This window comes from Tympanuchus pallidicinctus, unplaced genomic scaffold (assembly GCF_026119805.1).
Source record: "Tympanuchus pallidicinctus isolate F22 unplaced genomic scaffold, pur_lepc_1.0 scaffold7, whole genome shotgun sequence".
Classification (NCBI taxonomy): domain Eukaryota; kingdom Metazoa; phylum Chordata; class Aves; order Galliformes; family Phasianidae; genus Tympanuchus; species Tympanuchus pallidicinctus.
In genome coordinates this window covers 19,178,716-19,201,014 of record NW_026294791.1, presented here as the reverse complement: position 1 = coordinate 19,201,014, position 22,299 = coordinate 19,178,716, and the positions used below count along the sequence as shown (strand labels likewise).

The following is a 22,299-nucleotide window of genomic DNA, read 5'->3' as shown; positions in this document are numbered from 1 at the left end:
TAATCTTATATGTGACAAAATATTGGCCCAGAGTTTCAATATATTGCTCCAATCCTTATTTTCTGCATTTGACCGTACTTATTTCCTAGAAATTATTCTATTTTATGTTACCATTTTTATTAAAGAACCATTTAGTTTTTAAAAGCAGCCCATATTTATATTGATGAAAATAAATTCCTGCTCTGTTTCAGCAATATAAAAAAACAGAGTAGAGGAAAAACTCTGTAAAAACAAGGGTGGAATGGAGAATAACTCCCTTTTGTTGTGCTCTTCATTCATTTCCTGGGAAACTATCCATTAGCCCTGTGGAATATTTTGCTCTGGGTGCCACAGGGCAGTCAGCTGGTGTGCACTTAGCAGACATATACTTAAAATAATTTGTCTAATTATTACTTGCCATCACCAACTGCAATTTGAAAGAGTCAGCACGTAATTAACTTGTTTTCAGAATTATTGGTCTTGCAGATTCAATTAGTATTTGGAGTTATATACGTATTTTTGATGTCTTTTTTTCCAGCATGATCTAGGAACTTGTCACTCAAGGCTAGTACACATATTTATTTTCTACTTTGAAAAAGTCATTTAGATAGATTTCGGCTTTTCTGGAGAGTTTCTGTGCTCTCTTTTTATTCAAGTTGCACCATATGTTAGTAGTTATATTTTACGGGACAGTGTCACACGTGAGCTGTGTAACGTGCTGCCTTTAAGTCTGTCAACTGGTAGGCTCTTGAGTAGATAAATAATTAACAAAGTCCTCAGTCTAGTGGTTAAATACAGTACTTCAAATGGCAACAGCTGGTACTCTAATAGGACTCTTACAGTTCATAGGCTCCACCAACAGTGCCAAAAGGAACTTTGTGCAATCCAAACCAAACAAGCTATCCAAGATAAGAACCATTCATTTCATGTGAAATTTGGAATATTATTTTGGCCAAGCAAACATTCTGACCTGTCACCTTTCCAGCTATGTTGAGCTGGGGTACAGCAGAGTCTGGAAACACCTTTCAGTTCACTGTTGCCCCCAAAATTAGTGCCAGCTCCACAGGGCTCCTTTCAAATCCTGATCCAATGTAATCAATTACCCAAATCTTATGTGATTGACAAAACATCAACTTAATCCTCTGTGAGCCATTCTCTATTCCATTCCACTGGAGAGCTCAGCTAACTCATTTGACTATCCACCAGAAAACTGAGGCAGAGGGAAGTGTTCCTGTAGCGACATTAGAATCCTGCTGGAGAGCTGAACTTTGCTGTTGTCAACATCATCTCTTTATGTCTTTCTTTAAAATTTGTTTACATTAACCCCTTTTTAAACTCCATCTTCTGTTATTAACATTTCTCCTATTTCACAGTTCCTCTACTGCCCAATTTCCCACTCTTTGCAATTTACCTTTAGCTTTTTTTATTACTAACTGGTTAATAGGACCATTTTAACTATTGCAAGTACCTGAATTTAACTGAGTTTTTCAGAGTTTAATCTTGCTATCATCAACATATAGACATGACACTTTAAATGAATTTCTAGGAAGTAGGTCCACAAGCTTCATGAAATGAAATTCCAAAACTTAGGAGGGTTTCTCTCTGTTATTTTACTTCTGACAGAAGTTATTACTTACTTTAACTTTCAGTATTTCTATGCATTGCTATTTTTATTTACACTAGGTTTATTATTTATTTATTTATTTATTTATTTATTTATTTATTTATTTACACTAGCAGAAAAGAGGTTTCAAAAATTGTGGAAATTAAGGGCTACTTTCAAATTTGCCAGATATAAATTTTCTGGAGCTCCAGAGAAGTATTGCAAAATCTCTGCCTTTTGTTTCAAAGTAGATACATAACCAAATAAGAAAGCTTTTTTAGTATTTGTCTGATAATTTTTCAAATGAACTTAGTACAGTTAGGCACCAAGTCTTTCCTGTGCCTTCAAAGAAAATGAGTTCCTATGTTACTCAGACTTGTTTAATGACACTAGTCACCTTGAATAGCAAAAATCTTGTAAAGTTATTCTGTATTGTTCTATTCAATTTTTGAGGGCAAAATGCTGTGGTGATTTAAATCCAATGAAACCGAACTCTTTGCCAGGATCTCTGTAGTGACCCTTTTTAGTAACCTTGGTCAAGTACAGGGCCGAAAGTGGGAGTAAACGGAATTTCCTCTTACAAAGAAAAGCACTGTGGCAAAATGCGTAAATGTTTATCTAATCATTTGAAATACTTCAACAAAGATTTCTGTCAACTACAAAATGGCATTGTTTGTTGGAATGATTAAGACTAAATGATGAAGATGCTAACACTATTTACTCAATCTGCATACTTGTTAGTGTGACATAAACACAGCATTTCCCATCAAATATGCTCCTCCTGATATGAATCAAGCTCTTTTATAACAGAGTTCTACACTATTCATCAATCTGCCTCTGGCCTTGAATGCCAAATACAAAAATGCGTGCTGATTTTCAGGGATGTCACTTGACAGCAATCTGCTCTTGGTTTAGAGTAATAGGCTATCAGAAAAACACACACTAAAATAATTACAAGCTTTTAGAACTGAATTCTGGTATATTTTTTGTACCAGAAGTGCAGTTCTGGTACATATGTTTGCAGTCAATGGGGTTGCACTACTTATATGCACCGAATTCAGACCTTCATTCATCATTAAAGTTGATTGAAATGTTTATTGAGAATCACAATGTGATATCATCAGTGTCATTATCAGGCATAGCAGGGTCTAATTCACCTGAGGATTTTTATCCATCCCCATATACTTCATTATATTTGTATTTTCTTTTTTTCTCTTCTTAAAATGTAGAATGCTTTGGGTAGATAGTCCTTACCCGTACAGCGAATCATCATTGCTAACAAGGTATAGATTTACAGGACTTGGATTCCAAATTATTATCAAACATATCAGAGAGAATAACGAATCCAGTTTGTAAACACTAAGATATGCTGTTGGGGGATTTCAGTACTGGGACACTTAACACTTGTTATTTTTTCTTTGGCTGAACTGTAACTCAGAGTAAAATTAAGGTGAAACCTTCTCTGTTTCATTGGCTTGATTACTGTCATCCTAGGATAATTAATTCACGTGTCAGTTCCATAATCTGATAAGGGATTATGTCCAGTGCTGCATGCCAGGTACTGAGCAATCAGTCACCTTCACATCGTGTGAAAAGTCACACGAAGTGCGTTATTTCTAAGGGCTGCAAAAAGTCAAGATTTGAATTACAGAAACAGCTGTAAACATGACACTCTCCTAGGTATTTCTTGATGATAGAACACCTCGTTGTTTTAAGATTGTTTCTTGTAAAGATACAGTAGTCTGGAAGGTATTATGTTTATCTATGTTTATAGAAGGCGCGTTTAATTGGATTATTAAAACAAATGCGGGAATCATCATCCTTTTCTGCTTGAGCTGAGGAAAAGCAATGCTTGAAAAATGATTATTTTTGAAGGTAATATTTCTTACTTGAATTAAATGAATTGAATTAAAATACCATCTCTTTTAATGTCATAGATGGTAGATTATCCTCTGGAACTAATATACGTGTAAAATGAAAAGGACAGTCTTTCAGTTTTGGTAGCAAAGTAAGACTAACAAGATACATACTGAATTTCAGAATTTCTCAATGACAAACTGTGGGCAAAGTGATGACATTCCTTGTGCCTATCTTACTTGACTTGGAGGTAAATATTAACTTTCCTATATCTAATTTGACTAGTCTTATCAATTGAAAAAGCTGTTTATTGTTGTGCTTGTAGCAAGGTGGGACTTTGCTCTCTGTTGGAGCAGTGAATCAGAGGGAAGAAACAAAAATATATATATATAAAAGATAATAATTTTGTGGCTTTAAAACACGTTTTCCTCTGTTCTTGTTCTCTTTCTTTGCCAGTCCGTAGTTCTCTGTACCTCAATTTCCAGTCTGAAAAATTGAGTTACTGTTATCTATTTTGGACCGTAGTTTGTATGGGCAATGAACTCTTGAAATTATTAATGAGCTTTTGAATAGAAGTGTTCATTGTACAATAACTGCATAAATGTAACTGTCTAGCTGCAGTCTAACATCCCAGACTGTTTGAGGATTGAAAAGAAAAAAAAAAAAAAAAAAAAAATTGCTTAGCATTTCAAACTCTTGCTGAAAGGAAGGAAGGAGAGGACACTGAATGATCAGGGAAATGCCCAATTTTTAGGAAAAAGCTGATGTTACTGTTGTACATAATCAAAATTACTCTTGCTCTTCGTGGAAATTAATCTTCTGATACTGGTTTGGAAAAGGTTGAGATGGTTCCTGTAAAGTATAAATGGGTGACAAAATCAAGGACATCCGTATCAGTACTGTACTTCTATTCTTATGTTGGTGCAAGCAAAACCTTTTAAACCATTTGTGGCCTGTCCATTTGTGTCATTTCCCAATGGAATAGGTAGCTGAAAGGTTTGGTTTCAAAACAGCATATGGGTGGGAATTATCAGGTTGCAAGTTTGTAGGTTTTTGTTTTTATTTTTCTCCTTGAAGGAAAGAGAGTATAGATGACAAGTGGGGAAAAACTCTATTTTGTTCCAAAAGGAGCTGCTCTGCCTATCTGCTGTGAGTTCAGTAGCTGACTCAGTGTTCGTTTTATTATATACATTTCTATTTAATCACTGAGCTCACTTTTAATCTTTCATTGGTTCTTTTCCAGACAGTGCTTTGGAGCTGCTTATTAGCTCTATCCTTGTAATCCTAGATTTTTGCTGTTAAACTGTTAAATTGAAGTTTAGCTTTTAGACTTGTGGGAATTCATGCTGGCTACAACAGTGTTATCTGTACAGCTGGCTTTATACTATCCTTGATCCTACTGGAGAATTGAGAGTCAAGTGAGGTGGATTAGGAGAGATGCCGGACAGAGACTGTTATTCACAGCTGGTAAAGTGAGCATTTTATTCTAAATGCAGTTCTAATGGCCACTGATGTCTCTGATGTCAGGACAGCATGTGGAGGAGGCGACACATAGCAGACAATGAATCTGTGCATGGTGGATGGAGTTGGGCTCATTCGGGGAATTTATTAACTTCTTATTAATTTTTCTAGCACTGAATTGAGATCCTGCCATAGTTCATCTAGAATTTTATTTCAGCTTTCAAGTGAAATAATCCCACCACCTTTAAAATTTAATGAAAAAAGAACTAACTATTGGAAATTATAGTAGTATGTTAAATAGATGAATTCCCCTGGGAGGAAGGAAAGAATTATTCCCCAAGGGTCCCTAACAAAGGAAACCATTAAAAGGAAAAAGCATGTATGTCGAGTATATCTCGATGACTTTCAAGGTGACTCTGCTAAGTGCTGTTGGGAGACTGTGGCAGCAACCTTTTCAAAGTGTGTGCTCTGTGGAAGCAAAACAACACATCTTGTTGTGAAGCTAACCTAGATGTACACAGGAAGTATAACTGGCTAGTATAACTGGGGCAGCTCTTGTCTTAGAGATAATGGGGTCCATCCCCAACCAGATTTTGTAAATTGACATAAATCTGAGTTTTGCCTCCCTCAGCATTAAACATGCTGGCACCAAACTGAACACCCCAACACACAAAGGCAGGAAGAATTGCAGTTGTTGAGATCCCCACCCGTGAAGAAGCACTGTAGCTGCTACTTGTACTTAGAATTCAGATGCTGTTACTATTTCTGGCTTTGTTAAAATGTTGACCTAATCTTTGAAGTATTCAGGCTTTTAATTACTGTGCAGTTAGTTAAGTAGCGCTTGCTTTTCTACTGATGCTATTTATTGTCTTTCCTAACAAAAAGGCAACTCTTGAAACATGGACTGCTAAAATGTGCTAAGGAGATTTTCTGCACAGTGGTAACATGTGCTGGGTGCAATCTTGTGTGGGTACAGAAACTGCTAAGAAACCTGGATTTTTCCAGTGTGATATTACGTCGCGCAGGATAAATTTATCCCTACTGAATTCTATGTTGTCATGGATACGCTGCTATTGGTACCTGAACTACCTAGTTTAAAACTAGCTTAGTTATGTTGGTCGTCTGGTACTTTCAGCAAAATTTTTGGTGTAGCTGGGAAGTTAATAAAATATGGTTCTTCTGTCTTATAGAAGTGTTAGCTCCAAAGCAGCAAGCAGTCTTCACCATACATTTCTCTGATACTGACTAGTTTAATATTGAGAAATGAGTGCAAAGTAATTTTATTGTGAAGTACTGTGGGGCAATCTTAGGGTGAGATCTTTCATGGCAGACATTTATTTGCATCAGATATTGGAGGATATTCTTGGTGGAAGATTACATTTCTAGTACCACATTTCCCATGACCATCTTATTCTACCAAATTTCAATTTTTAGATAAATATACTGTAAATATTTGCATTTATTAATGCAAATGGAAATCGTTTCTTTATTAACACCAAGCAGTAGAAATTGAAACTGTTATGAAAACTGATATTACAGTGGGTTCTGTGATGTAAGCATTCTCTGCCTTAACCTTTTAAAAATAATTATAATACTTTTCAGTGTTTGGTTATCTATTAATATATATTAACTTCTAGGAAGCTGCTTAGAATCACATGTTAAAAAATATTCAGCTTACAGGAGCAGACCCTTCTTAAAGAATTAACACTATGAGGAGCCAGATGAACAAATGCTTTGAGAAAGAAAATGATGCAAAAGGAGATGATGTTTTCTGCAAGGTTGTAAAGCCAGCTGTTTGAACAAGAAATGGCAGTATAGCAGTGCTTGCATTTGAAGGGGGTAAATCACTGCTAATTTATTTAAAAACAAATGGTATATCTTTGCATATACCTTTGATAACAAATGTCTGATGCAACTTTTACAAAAGCAGTGAAAAAATGACAAGTAATGACAAGGCTAAAGTAGATTAAATATGAAATAACTTGCTGAGCTATAAGTCAGTAAAACCAAAATCCTGTCTGTGCTACACTAAGCCAGAAAAAATAATTTATAGTTTAGTTTTTATTTCCTTTTCTTTTTGGGACCTAGAAAGGCTAATACTTTTATAATAACTGTTTGTTGAATGTCTGACTTCATGATCCTGACCATGAAGCACTGATCCATAACTGCTGAACAGGAGACCGCTATGGAGAATTTATGCTTTAAACCAGAAGAGTGTCTCAAACTATTATTGAGTTGTAGCACTACAATATAGCTCACAATAAAGCTTGTAACAGCATTGAGTTCTTTGCAGCTCTTTTCTCTTTAAAATCTCCTGATACTCTTTTAAATCAAGTTCTAAGGGGAAAGCCTGTTTTCCAGGACAGTAAATAAGATGTTTATGGAGAATCCTCTCTTTCCCACTGTGCCTGAGCAATCCAGGCATTACAGTAGGTTATTACTCCTTTTCTTCAACTTTGAGGGAGATGATGGCTTAGGATAAGCCCAATGGTGGCCCTAGCTACCACACAAATCTTTCCTCAGGCTAGATGACCGAGGCTAAGAGGCCACAGAAGTATTCATAACTCTCAGACATGCTCTTAAATTCCATCTTGCCATGTGCAGTGGAGCTGTGTTTTGTGCCGCTGCATGTCATTTTTCTTTCAGCTAAAAAATAAAAGGAAGGTGACATAATTAATAAAGACTTAATTTAATAGTTTCAGTGAGTAGGCATTTTTTTTTATACCAAACTAGTAGCTGACCTGTAATTTTAAAATGTGAGAAAAAAAGAGAAATTCAGATTCAGTATCTATTTGAGTATTCTCCCTATAACTTTTAAATGAGCAGTAATTTAATATCAGCTGTAGCTGCAGTAAAAAAAATGAAGTAAAATAAAATCATACAGAACCTGTACATCTGTCGTAACATGATGCTAGTTTGTTAATAATGAAAATAGCTTGAAGCATTTGGAGAGGTAAATTGTATTGCTGGGAAAGTGAAAAGTGTCAGTATGTATTTTCATTATTTGGTCTTTTCTGGATCAGGAAAAGCCTCTGATCTGTTTTTAACAAGCCCAACTACAAATATAATCTAAGTAAGTTACACTTCTTATTCACATAAGATTCTCTCTCTGTAAGAGATTTAAAAACCTTATTTCTCCTATATTATTATTCAGCAGCTGCTTACCAGGATTGTAACTTTGTGCTAAGCATAAAGATAAATAAATTATAGTTAGGCAAGTTTATCATTGGAGAAAGTTTGCTTAGTGCAGATTAAATGTTTAGGGTTTTAGTCATCCTCTTTTAAGACAGGGTGTAGATAATAGTTGAAAATCTTGCAGACCAGTAAAGTCTTGTGGGTAAAAAAGGGCACTACGTGTAATGCAGCCTCCTAAAAATCAAGTTGCCAATGAACTTTGTAAGGTCCTTTTCCAAATCATGAAGTTGTTAAAAATTACATTATGAGAAGGTTTATACCTTAAAAACATTGCTTTCTTTAAACTAAAACTCTTCTCAAAATGACATTTGGAGGGAGTGTTTCATCTCAGATATTTACTGTGCAGTATAATGAGAGCAACTGAAAGGTAGTTACATTGAAAAGTGCTTTCTAATATTAACTATATATGTTGCTGTGAGGTGTACCTGTGTTGACAATGAGGTAAGAAGGAGATATAATTCTCTCATTCTTTCTCCTTTTAAAAATAATCTTGAACTGCATCTTCCAATAGGATTCATTTTATTTGCTTCTACAGGCAAACTTTTCTGGGCTATTACATTTATGATTTAATGGACAAATTTCTGTTTAAAAAGATTAATTTTACCCTGGGATTTGAGTGAAAGCTCTGGCTCATTGTGCTCTGCAATAGTAGTATATTTGAGAGCTATGGGCTTTGATGGAGGGCAACCTGCCCTCTGCTCCAGAGAATGCCTCTCAGGGGAATGTTCACTGCAGTACTTTAGATGATAACCACTCTCAGAAAGCGTAATGGATGACAAAGCAAATGGTGAGATAGTTTGACCCATGCCAGTTTGAAGGCTCTAAAATGGCTGACCTTACTATGAACTTACAGGTTTTTTTTTTGTTTTTGTTTTTGTTTTTGTTTTTTTTTTTTAACTTCCCTGTGTAGGAAGTGCAATACAGGTGCACTGTGATTCTTGCCAGAGAGGTCTGCAACTACGTGTCCTGTAGTTTCTGTGATGTTTTCACAGTTAGTATAATTTCTTATACGATGTATCTTTCTGAAGACAGAAATGTAGATCATTGTCACAAAGTTGTCATGGGAGAGACTATGTGTTAGATAAATAGCTCCGATTTTGGCTAATTGTGAACTTCTGGCTTTCTTTACTGTCTAGACACCCCAGAGTGACAGCAAGCCTTAAATGATGCCTTCCACTTTTGTAGGTATTTCAAAGTTGGCTTTAAATTTTCTTGTTTGGAGCAAGTTGTGTTGCCACAAGAACATGTAATGAAAGTCACCCTAGGATGTGTTGTTCTTTTTGGCTGCCATGGCTACATTGCTCATGTTGTCTCGGCTAGCAGCTCCGATATATCTAATAAGCTGTAGACACAGAGGTGTCTGCAGTGTTGGTATGTATCTTGAGTTTTCCTTGGTGCACAATATGGACAGAATTATGCAAGGTTCATACATCTGCTTTGCAATAGTACTATGAAATTTTGCTAGTCTAGACAAAATATATTTACCTGTTGTTCAGTAGGATGTTAGCATTTCACTTACACATCAAAATGTTATTTATAAAAGAAGTCAAACTGCAATGTAGAGAAATATCTGTCCATCTGGATTTGTATGAAATGTATTGTTTTTGTGACTTATCACATGTCAGCTTCAAGGAGGAGGAGGGAACAGGATGGACAAAAGATGACCAAGAAAACAGCATCAATCAAGTGTATCCAATTCTGCAAAACTTTCCTATTATACTTTTTATTGGCATTGTGTGGACCTTTATAGTGAGGTAGACGTAACTCACTTTTAGACTTTGCCACTCAGAATTAATGAGGTTGTTCTAAGTTTGTGCCAATAAAATCTTTATACTTCACTGCAATACATGCTTTGTATAGCATGCAGAAAGAGAGATGTATAGACATTTATCCAGCTTATTTCTTTAGCTTTAGACTTACAGAGTATAAAGCTTAAGATTGTGTATCTTTAATACTTGAGTAGTCCTAAAATGTCCATAACTGTAAAGGTAAATGGTCTGTGAAATGACAAGCTTAGCATCTTTAAAGGAATAATATGTTTAGAGTCCTGATGAAATAAGGGTAAATCTGTCAATATAAGATCTACTTTAGAGAATATGATAATTTCCATTAAGTTATTTTTTTCTACAGGATAATAGGAAAGCTGTTATTCAGTTAGATAAAAAGCCCATTAGATGTATTAAAAGAAAAAGGAGGGGAACCAAATATGAATTTTAACTACTTGAACTCAACAAAGACAACGAGGAAAAAAATTCTGTTTGGCCAAGCCAGTCAATGTTTGTTTTAATACAAATAACTAAGAAAACTCACACTGCAATGCAAGCAAGCTAGAAATGCCAAGTGCTCCAATGTAGAAATGATATAAAGACTTATTGGAAAGAAAAAAAAAACAAACATTCAGAGGGCTTTAAGTTTTCTTTTGGGTTTGATTTTATTGCTAAGCTCAAATATGTTTCAATGCATTAAAACTGAAAGATCAGTGGGGGAGAATGAAATTTTTATGCTTGAATCAGCTGAGTATTTTGAGAGAAACTGCAAAAATAACAGTATGTAAGACATCACCAAACATAGATATATATGTATTCTAACAACAACAACAACAAAGCCCTCAAAACTTATAGTAATTTGAATGGTAATATAGCAAATAGAAACAGCACACAAAATGCATATTCCATAATGGAGACAGAAAGCTATCTAGTTCTTGAAAGCACTCTTGCCTGAGGCAGTCTCTGAGATGCAAATTTTGAAACCAGGGAAACATTCTAGGAAAGTAACCTCTAGGTCTGCCTAGAGGTTATTAAAATTTTCCTTTGGCATTGTTTGTTGATCAGTGTCCAAGGCAGGATGCAATACACAGGCAACTGGCCTTAACCAGAAAAGTCCTGTGTCAGCTACTTGCATTGCAGGCAGTATCAATCTCTAAGTTTTTATCCCATGTAATATTATCAGACAAACAACTAAGCATGGGGTAAATCTACCACAGTAATTGTTACCCTTGCATAACATTAGGCATGCTCTTAATATCTCTGAGAGAGCAAGGGCACAAAGTACACTGAGTTGGAATAGCAGACTCTTAGCTGTGTGTTTTCAGCACATATTTTGGTACTTTTCATAAGTCACTCAAACAAGATATTATCCATTTTGGGCCAGCTGGGTCAAATTTGTTTCTGTTAAGACAAATCTTTCAGAAATAAATATCAGTTCAACTTCAGTAGAGTATTCAATTCCAAATATGAATATACTCTCAGAGTGAGAATTGAGGAAAAGGTCAGATGATATCATTAGCATTGCTAAGAACAGCTACAGGGTTTGAGAAGGCTGAAGAAAAGTAACACTGGACAGGAGCCAGAAATCTGAACTTTGGTGAAAAAATTTCATTGTCCTAAATACATTATTTCTATTTCCTTTTGATAGGGATCTTTGAGGACTGCCTCAGCCACCATTCAAGAGTTAAATCGTCAGTAGTCTTAATGATCTTGTTCACCTGGGTTTCCAGTAGATAGAAATACTGGTCTGAGGCTTCACAAGCAATAAAATCTATGAAGACGTGATCAAGTGGTTAATTGAGATGTATGTTTTCTCTCATTGCTCTTTAGAGGATGAAAATGTTCTAAAAGGACATGTCTCTTGAATGATATAGCTATTATATACTATCTTTAATTACGTAGTGAGATTTTGTTGTTTTAGGTATATTCCAGTACCTTTTACAGTACTTTGGTACAAGAAAATGTATAAGTGTAAAAATGTTTCTAACCAAGTGAGTTCACTGAGATGTTATGTTGAAGATTAAAAAGCTAAATCTTGCAATTATTACAGTCATAAAGCATGCTATGTAAGAGAACTTAGAAGTATTTTAGATAATGATTTAGCACCTTCGGTAGTCAGTGGAAGAAAGCATATGAGATCGGTCCTAATAGATTTTCCTTGAAAATCAAGGAAGACGAAGTGAGTTATGAAATCAATCTGAACGAAGCACATAACAGCCTTAAAGATGTCCACAATGCAATGCAGAGAAGTAAGCACTTGAATGCAGTAGCTCTATGTCAACATATCTCTGTTTGAGCTAACCAGCCCACTGAAAGGCACGGCAAGTCAGCTGTCGCATTTCTCTAAAGAAAGCAGTTAAGTGCAGGACATCAGCAAATATTTCTGCAGGCTGAATAGCTTGGAAGTCAAGGCACACATGTTCAGCCTGCAGTTACAGATATCCCTTAGTTTCCAAGTTTTATACAAATCTCCAAAGCATAAAAGATTGTATATTTTCCACAGTGCTTATTTCATTTCACATGGTAGCATCCGATACCCTTGCTGCCATTTCTCTTGCCAGCTTTTAGTAAAAATGTGTAGCCTGCTCAATTGCCATCTCTCATTACAATCCACAGTTTATAAATAAAAGACAATGACTGTTTAAAAAAAATATATCAAAGCACTTGGCTGACAACTGGAATGTGTTATTACACATCTCTTTGTTTGCCATGAAAAGCTTGTCATTTTCTTCCAAATGCTAGTCTAATTTTCATAATAACAGTTCTAGCTCACCTTTCCTTTTTTAAAACAGCACTGAATTAAAAAATGGATCTGTTCCAGTGGTCAAATCTGTTGGTAGCAAAACATACTTACTCTTAATGGGAGTGTAACCTTGTTGAAGTCTGAGTGAAAGCTAAATGATGTCCTTGCAGAGAGAGAAACAATGTAGTTCGTTTCTGGCATAAATTGAGGGGAAGAGAAACAAGAGCTGTAAACAAATCTGTGTAATGGAGGCAAGCTTTGTGTCTAACAGGGTAACTGTCTTAAACAAAGGTATGACTGTTAGAGTAGGGTCTGATAGAAGTGAATGACTGGCAGATGAGAGGCTGTTGTGGTGACCCTTGAAAACATACGCTTTTCTTCTTTAGAATCTGTGTTCTTCACTATCCTTGACTGAGGAAAAAAAAATCAATGCACATTTCCTAAAACGTATAATAAGAGTTTCTCTAAATGGGAACTCAGCTTTTGACAATTCCATATGCATGGTAGATAAAAGCTTTCTCTTGTTAGTGAATCACACTCAGTTGAAAAATTTGCAAATCTGATTCTTAGGTAGGGGAAGATGGAGTTTCACTGGAACTGTGTTGAGTTACACAAGCTGACAATCAGCACTTTAACATCTGAAGCAGTACGAGACAGTAATAGATGCGTCAAAAAACACTCGGATGTTCCCCTGCAATATATAATCAATTGTATTAATATCATTTTTCATAAATTGAAACAAATATTTAAAACATGAACAAGATAAAGTTTCCTATGAGCTTCCCATGAAATTAGCAGTTTGGATTTAAAGGGAAAGGGAATTAATTTGATAGAATTATGTAAATGAATATTTTTAATTGATATTTGTGACTTTAAAGAATAGAGGGAGAGTGTGGGGAAGTATTAAAAATAAGGCATGTGGACACTTGAACTGGTAACTGTAGCATTACAATGACAAGTAAAAATTGGCTAAATTGCTGAGGAATTCTAGCTCTGAGTTTTTCTCACAAATATGTTTTGTTAATGGAGAAAAATGCAGCAAAAATTTCTACTGTTCCCATAGATCCTCGTAGAAATAGGTAGATATCCACTTTTCTGAAGGCTTATAAGCAAGTCACGGTTGCATGGTGGTATGAGAAGGGATGCCACCTCTTGTGCCAATGGTACAGCTTCTGACTGAGTGCTCATCAGGGTTTGAAACCAGCTGGATCACTCAGCAAGAAGCATCTGGTCGTGCCTCACCATGGGACAGTTTTGTCGTGAGTCTAGAGACTAGAAAATGTAATATATAAGTAAACCTCGAAAAGAAACATTATTTTTTGTACACTATGGTCAATCATACAGAAGCTCAGTGTTTGAAGGGACAGTTTCACCTGTAACTAAGGAAGCATTCAGTACAATAGTATGTAATCATTGCTATGGCAACATTTTTTTTTTCTCCTGATTGCTAGATAAAATGTTGGTTTTAAACTTGTGCCTATAGCTTGTAAATAGACTTGTTTATCCTTGTTTTACTTACCCTATATTCTCAATCACTACAATGAAGCTTGTAAAGAGCACTTGTAGAGCACAGTACAAAAACTGATGAAGCATATGTGTTCAATGACTTGTATACTGACACAATGAATTCAGTGAAAAACTAATTATTTATGATAGTAAAACAATAACAGTTTGTCCTCTATAGCTTCTTTCATCAGAGAAGCTCAAAGAGCTTCACAAATATTAATTAAGCCTTAGAGGACCTTGATAAGCATCTCTCCCTTCCTCTTTTTTTTTTTTCCTCCACAACTAATACTAATCTGTGGATTACAGTGATTCAGAACAACAAATCAAGAAGAAATGGAAAGGAAAAAAAGATCCTTGTGCTGTGTAAGGGTGCCACAGAGTTGCAGCCTGTGCTAGTGAAAACAAATGCTGTGTTTGATGCTATGCCGTATAATCTCTGCACCTGCCTGTGCACCCTCATTTTCATTAAGCGTCTCTCAGGTCCACAGTGTGTACAACCATGTAATCAGAATTTTTTTTTGTCAACGTCTAATCCTTTCCTAACCAGTAAGCTGTATTGATTGCTCTTACTGCTTGTTCTTACTTGCATTCTAATATGTAGATTTAGCCAAAGTGATGTGATCTTTCTCATTATTATTTTTATTTTAAGAAAGTTATTTTAAGAAAAAAAATTTCCCAAGCTTTATAGTTTATAAATTTAAGCAGAGAGAAAGTTGGTCTAGGATCTTGAGATCTAATTATATTTGCAAATGGTTTGAACGTAACTTCAAAAAAAAAAAAAAAAAAAAAAAAAATTAATCTCATTACTTCAATTTCCTGCTTTGGAGAAGAGATAAAAAATAAATAAATAAATAAATTTTCAGAGGTTCTAGAAGCTTTATTTAATTGTTGTTTTAAAGATAGTGTAGCTAAGGTTATATGCATTGCCTCTGAACAGAAACGAGGTAATAATCTTTTTATTGAGGCATTTATTTATTAATCCTTAATGTTACAAACTTGGCCACACAGATCAGGGCATTCCATAGTGGATGAGATTTTGATGAGCTCTTTTCCTACAACCTTGCCAGCAACTTTATCTTTCTAACCCCATTTTAATCAACTAGAAGAATGCAATAATCTTAATTATTTTCCAGAGTAAAGTCAAATCTAGTCAGGATTATGGCCTTACACAGTGTCATTTCAGAAATGCTGTTTTCTCTCCTTGGACTACCAGTTCCCTTTTGTCTTTGCTGTTCCTTACTACTTCATCCCTTTTTACTTTTGGGACCGCTACAGTTCTTCCAATCTGACAACTATCTGCTGCCTATTACAATCTTTCATGGTAGTTTCCCAAATGCAAAGTTGAGCTGTTAAGGTCTCTGAAGCTTGATCTCAGGAAAGGAAGAATGTCCAAATCGAAGTTATTCACCAAAAGATTTTTCATCTGGTTTATATTGTTATTTCAGACAATCAAATGATTTCTACTCAAGTAAAGACAACTATTTGTGCCACCAGGCAGGCTGCAGGCACTTGTTCAGAGCTGTGTGAAAATCACTGATCTGGCAAACAATTCCTCTTTGTTCAGTCACGTCATTCTTATCTTCACATAGAATTTCATCCTCAGTCTAAACTTGAAGATCGTAAAGTAAAATTCCCCCACACAGGAAAGCAAATCGAGTGAGAGGGAGAAGTTGAGGTAAGCCTTAGGTAGCCTGTTTTCTCACAGATGTCACGTAGTGGAAACTTGCATGCAATTTAATGTGAATTTTAAAACCTAGTTTCTGCCAAGGTGCCTCCTGCAAGCTGGTTCTGTGGCACGGGCTCTGACCTAGTTATTCACAGCAGCTCTTGATAAGGAGGGCAATTGTGTTCATCCTGGTTCTCCTGTGGACAATTATAGAGAAACACAGTATTGCTTAATTCTAATGAATTATATTCAGATATTTGATTAGCCACTGCAGAATAAAATTGCAGATGGTCTTTTTCCATCCAGAAGAACATTTGAAGCTGTTTATCTACCTATCCATGAGCCCAGAATGGGAAGAATATTCAGGACAGATGCCCTTTGAGTGCCTGTGTGTGGGCAGTAGCTTCTTAAAATTTCTTACTGCTATGAGCAATTATGAGTTTGAGAAAAGCAGTTCAAGAAGACCTAAGCTAGTTAGTACACAAGTTAGCTAGGTGCTTAATGCATAGGGGTATGAAATGTCTCACTTAGAGGAATTTGGCTCTTTGTGCTCCAAACTGTGTCCTGGAGAAATCTATCTTTCTAGTACTATTTTGGGAAATTAGGCTCCCTGACCATGCTTTGAACTGCATGTAAACTCATTCTTTAAAGCAGATGGTCTGAATATGACTCTTGGGTCTAATTCTCTGCTTTCTACTAGCAAAGAGGAAATGTAACATAGGGAAAATCTGAATTGCTGTTGATTCTGTTTGGCGGGGTTAAAAACTAAAAGCTCTTCTTCTAGTGCTATGAGTCTCAATCAAGAGTCGTTGTAATGTTAGAAAAGATTATTTAAGTCTTCAAATTATTGTCAATAACAACAAAAAAGGCAAATAAAAGCATTCAGAATCAATTTTCTAAAAGATTAAGATGAATAAGATATTTTGTGCTTTAGGTCCCAGAATTAAGAATATTTAACTTTTCAGACAGAAAATTTTGTTTGTTGAGACTACTCTTTAGTAAAAAATGAAGGACTTCTGCAATTCTCTTACAGCTTGCGACCCAGTTCTGCGATATTAGCAATCTTTTGGCATTCGTGCACATACTAGAAATTCTACTTCATAAATATAATGAATAGTTCCAAACTGTTATTCACTGCTACATGAGTCCAAAGAGCAAATTTACAATTATATTCAGTCAGAAGTAAATTAAGGAGAATTTTCTTCATCAATTAAATTTATTGTAAAAAAGCTTGCTTGCTGTTGCCATCTTTTGCAGATCAACTTCAAATCACAAACACTATGCCAAAAGCTGCTTGTTTAGCAGCCACTGTGGTTACAATATCCAGCTAATGATTTATTCATCCATTTCCCGTGGTTTTGTTGATTTGATAGGATAACATAACACTTACTTGTAACACACAAGAAATTTAGTGTTTTGGCTGAAGTATCTTAGCTAAGCCGTTCTTCTGCATTTCTTTCAGGCTTTGGGTTCCATCACTTTGCTATTAGCATGGTTTAATTAGCCTTTCCCAACAGAATGCTGGTGTTAGAATATGAATGAAGTCCTGTAGCATTCCCATTCAAGTGTGGGATCACTAGGTTAATCTCTACATTAAATAGTTTGGTTGCTGAATGGGAGAGATGCCATGCGGGTTAAGGCTGGTGAAGTCAATATATTTTAAGAGATTTAGTAAGACACACTCTTCAGATGTAGCTTCTGCGATGATTTAATAACTGTGAATTACTTTTATAACTAATTGGAGTGCAGCTTTAATTTCCATCCTTTCCATTTGCCGGATGACAAAGACCTGAAGTAATCAAGCATAATCCTTCTGGGCTGTCATCCTGGGAGCTGGCAGAGGGCGGATGGCACTACTTCAAGTTTTCCTGCTATACAGAAACATAAAATGAACCCTAAGTTATTCTGTGGCATCATTATCTTCTGACAAAGCACAGCATCCTGAGACTGGGAGTTGCAAGGCATCAGTAATGCCCAGGTTTGGTCTGGGAGCTGAGATTAACATGAGGAAAAATCTCCTGTCCCTTCCCAGCCACCACCTGGCAGTTTAGCCAAAGCTGCATGGTTGGCTCCCCTGTCTGCTTACTGTCATAAATTGTTCAGTTAAAATTTTGGGCATCTAAGGGTGTGCTCAGTTGCTATGTGTCAAGTGCTCTAACACCTGGTCACCTGAGTGGCTTTACTTCAGTAAATGTCTCAGACTGGCAAAGGATGGGACACTGCAGGGCAGCAAGGGAGTGGTGACAGGGAAAAAAACACAAGTTGCATGAGGATTTTCCTCAGGGGAGAGAGCAGTCTTGTTCAAAGCTTGATGTGTGACTTTTGGCAGGAATAAAAGTTGGCTTGATTGAAAGCTGAGGGAATGGGATCCACATGTCAGAAAGAAAAATATTTCTCAGTGAGTAAGAATTCTCATTAGTAGCTTGCTATATACTGCCTGTGAGAAATGAATAGAACAGTTACTTTTATGTTTACTTTTTTGTTAAATGATCATTGGCCTGTCTAGCTATACAGCGCTATTATTACCAGAAGGAGAACACTGCAGAGTGATTGCTTAATTTTATGTAAATACTCTTTACTCTCATACTTGTCCACTCTGAAACAATAGTTCAACAGCAGTAATTCAAGTGGGTCAAACTTGTTTTCCCTGATTACCAAGTAAATTTAGCAAAGTGGATTCAAACACCTAACTCAAATACTCCTTACTTTACCTTCTTAGAGAAGGCTGTGAAAGAGGAAGCACAGTTACAGAGAAAGGGAAAAGCCTGTGAAATTGACAATGAAAGGTGGGTAAGGAGGTATGGAGGAGCCTGTGTTTCTGTACCTATCTGCCTTGGGTCAGGACCTCAGTACAAACTGAACAGATGTCTCCACTTGTCTCTGCTGTCAATTACCTCCCTTGATCATTCCGTTTTTAAAATGCAGGACTTTTGGCACTGTGCTGATAACTGAATTTTCCCACTGCTACACAGTTTGAGAGCAACACAAGTAATCTAGTGATTATTTTTTAATGAGATTGCATTATTCTGCTTGTTGGTGTTTAGTATTCAGGGTATTAAGCAACCAGTTTTTGGTTTAGTATGGGCTGGAAAAAACGTATTACCAGCAAGGGAAAAGTTGCCAATAAGCAATAGATGTTATTATGTTCCTTTCATACTTTCATCTGCCCGTGTCTTGTGAGGCAGTTCCAAGAAAGCACCCATTTTTGCTTGCAGAAAAGGATTGATACATTCCTGTAGGGCTTAAGATACTTCCTCGCTGCTACAGTGAAAAAAAATCAGCTGAAAAACAAACCTGCAGCACCTGTGACTTCAGGACAGTGAATAGGGGTGACATCCTTGTGCTTCAGAGCCACAGGGCAGTCTTTTCAAGTGAAACTTCTTCCCCACGCTATCGTGTCTGCTTCATTCTGAAAAGAAGGTAAACGTGCGGTGGCAGCCTGCTCTTGGGTAAGCAGGTAGGGTAGCCTCCACTGAAGGACTGACTGGATAGGCTCAGATGAGATACAAAGTTTCTATGTTTTTACCCTTTTTCACTCACTCACTAGGGAGTAACAAAGATACACCCAATGTCCTCAGATATTTATATGAGTATTTAAATGAGTAAAGCAATGGACTGCTACTAGAGTAGATTTCGTGACACTTAAAATATTGCAATAGACTTTAAAATTGTTTTTCATTGAATATTTTCAGTAGAACTGCTTGGACATCTAGAACATCACTTTTTTCACTGTATTTTTCCTTAACGTGGAATGAAAACCTCTTTCTGTGTGGAACAGGTGCATAGGATCAATTAGTCTCCCTGCTCAGTATGCAATGTAATTTAGCACCTCAATTACATGAACTACACTTTCTGTAATTGAGTATGTCTGGGTAGGGCGAAGTGTACACTTTGGAGCTTAACCTCCATTGATATATCATACTGTAGATCTACAGTGTTTGCATAATGTTTAGCCAAATTGATATGAATCTAAAAATTTAGTCAAATTTGTTTTTTAAAATCATGTGAAGTATGCATGGAGTGGAACTTGAGGTCAGCTGCAGTGCTGTTCATCTTGGTTTGTAGGGATGCTCTGAAGTCAAACTAAGAGATATTAGTTTTGGTTGTAATATTGTTGCTGTTTGTGCTGTGGTGCTTCCATCCTCTAACCAATATTTTAAAAAGCTGACTGGTCTCTAGTAGCCAGATGTTTGGTCCTACCTGATCTTGTAAGCTAGCAGCAGTATTAGATGTAGCTTTCCAGTGTTTCTTTACTTCCTTGGCTTATACTGAAAGTAGTTTGTGGGTTTAAAATGTGAGGTGATGGATAAAATGGTATAGCTGAAGAGACACAAGACTTGCAACAAGTTTAAGTCTCGAAATACATATGATATGTTCAACTTCCTATGGTAAACTACTGAACATCAGCCAGTAGTGAAATGAATCAGCAGGTCTAGATCTTTGTGCTGGTGAAGAATGTTCCTTGTGGTACCAAGATATGAGGCCTTTATGGTAGGAATTGTTATTGTACTGTCAATCTGCTGGTGTTACTGCAATAGAAATACTGTGTTTGCTGTTTGGGGAATTAAATGAGATACTGTGATTGTTCTACTTGAACTTATGTCACGCTCCTGACTTACAGAATTTAGAATAAGAACAAATGGATATTTTCTTCTATATTGCTAGGTTTTCAGGAGTATAACTTTTTTCCTGCTCTGAAAGTCCTCAAATCTAAACTTGATTTTTTTTTTATTTTCACCCAATGAAAATGCAGCTGGCAGGAAAAATATTGTCAAAAAGAAAAGAAGAAAATAATTTTGGAAATAAAAACAAAATTACGAGCAAAAGCAAAAAATAACAAAACTTTGGTGGGGCTACTTTTTAAAAATGCTGATGTCATATGTTGAAAGGAAATTATTAGACAATAATCTTCAAACGTGTAATTTCTGACTGTACTGTAAGACTGTAAGTACTGACTTTATTCAAGGGCCTTAAGAGAGAAGAATTTTGAGACTTCTAATTCCCTTGGTGAAATAATCACATCAGATGTTTACTTTTTTTTTTTTTTTTTTCTAGAACTGTTATTTTTTAAAAATTTTTGTTTAAAAGGATGATGAGCACCACAACAGGAATGTATAATTTATTGTTTTTCCTATAATCTTTGTCATAAGACATCATTACAATAAGTTTAAGAAAAAGAATGAAAAAACGCTGTCCACACAACATACTGTATTCTCCTAGTGGCAAGTGGTTTGTGAATAATAGGGTGGCATGAAATGGAAATAAGTGAATTCTGGCTGAAAATAGCAGGCATTGTCTGCTGTACAAAGAAGGAGAAAATAGTTCTGAGGTTTCCCAAATCTCTTATCCGAAGCTCTGGCATTCTGGTCTGTTGAGGAGCCAAAAGAGGATCAAACCACAGGGACAGCAGAGATGATAGTCTTGCACATATTTCCTTTGATGATCTTCTGAGAGAATCATTTGGCTAAATTTCTGAAGCGTATTGCATAAGGGCTAAACTCTGACTTCAAGGGGGCTGTCAGTCTATGCAAGCAGTGTATCTGGCTGTAACTGGCTTTTTCTAATTCTTCCAGAATGCATTCAGTCTCTTCCAAATGTCAATTCTCTATTTGGAACCAGATAAATTTCATGCACAGTGAAGAATAAAGAGACACTTCAAATGTATTACACTGCTTAAAGCCTTACTTAGGCCTTATGCTTTGCAGAAAGTGATGACCATTTTCTCCAGAGAGATTCATTTCACTAATGACTTCATTAGACATTGCCTCTGTCTCTCACTGCTGCTACAGATTTAGTTATAAGACCTAGATAAACAGCTGCGCATGCAGAAAATGAAATATACAAAACATTGCTCGCTCATAGTGTTTGATTGAAATTTTTTTTAAAAGTATATTTGCTATGTTTCTGTGATGTTCTCCTTCTTCTCCTCTCTCTCCCCTCTCCACTCCCCCAGCTTCTTTCCTCAACTCCCTTCTTCAATCTGGCCTTCCTCTCAAGGCCCCACAAAAGAAGACAATGACGAGCAGTACTCATAACACTCTTGCTAAAACAGATTAATGACCATAAATCTGTCTTAAGATAGAGGCTGAAAGAACTGATAGCAAACCCCTGGTTCAATAGCAGAGGACCAGTTGAACTTGTGCTTAAAAGGCGGACTGCATCTGTGCATCAACCATTTTACTGCCGTAATTAGTGAGCAGCCCAAGAGCCCCTTTCAAGCTCTCCTGCACAGCGGCTGGATGCAAGACAGGATATCTCCCCTTGAGCAGGAATGCCTCTCAAGGTCACACCTGCACAGAGATCCCTTACACCTTGACGTCAAGATGCCTTGCTGATACAGATCCTCAGTAAGTGACTAATAATTTGTTTTAGGCTTTGTTAACCTTACTAAGATCACATCTTTGATTGTAAGATTTGTTAACTTCATTAAGATTATATCTTAGATTTATCGTGCGCATGTGATCCCTTGTACATAAACCATTGTCCAAGTCTGGTACTTGGAGTGGATTCAGCCATATTAGGC

General features: G+C 36.2%; 1 long non-coding RNA gene across 1 annotated transcript in view; it reads left to right on the top strand.

Moving 5' to 3' along the window:
• LOC128072787 (uncharacterized) overlaps window positions 1–22,299 on the top strand; it is a 133,463-nt gene that overhangs the window by 5,783 nt on the left and 105,381 nt on the right. Inside the window, exon 3 of the long non-coding RNA XR_008202440.1 lies at window positions 3,623–3,689. This is a non-coding gene — a long non-coding RNA (uncharacterized LOC128072787). The remainder of the gene's footprint in view (window positions 1–3,622; window positions 3,690–22,299) is intronic.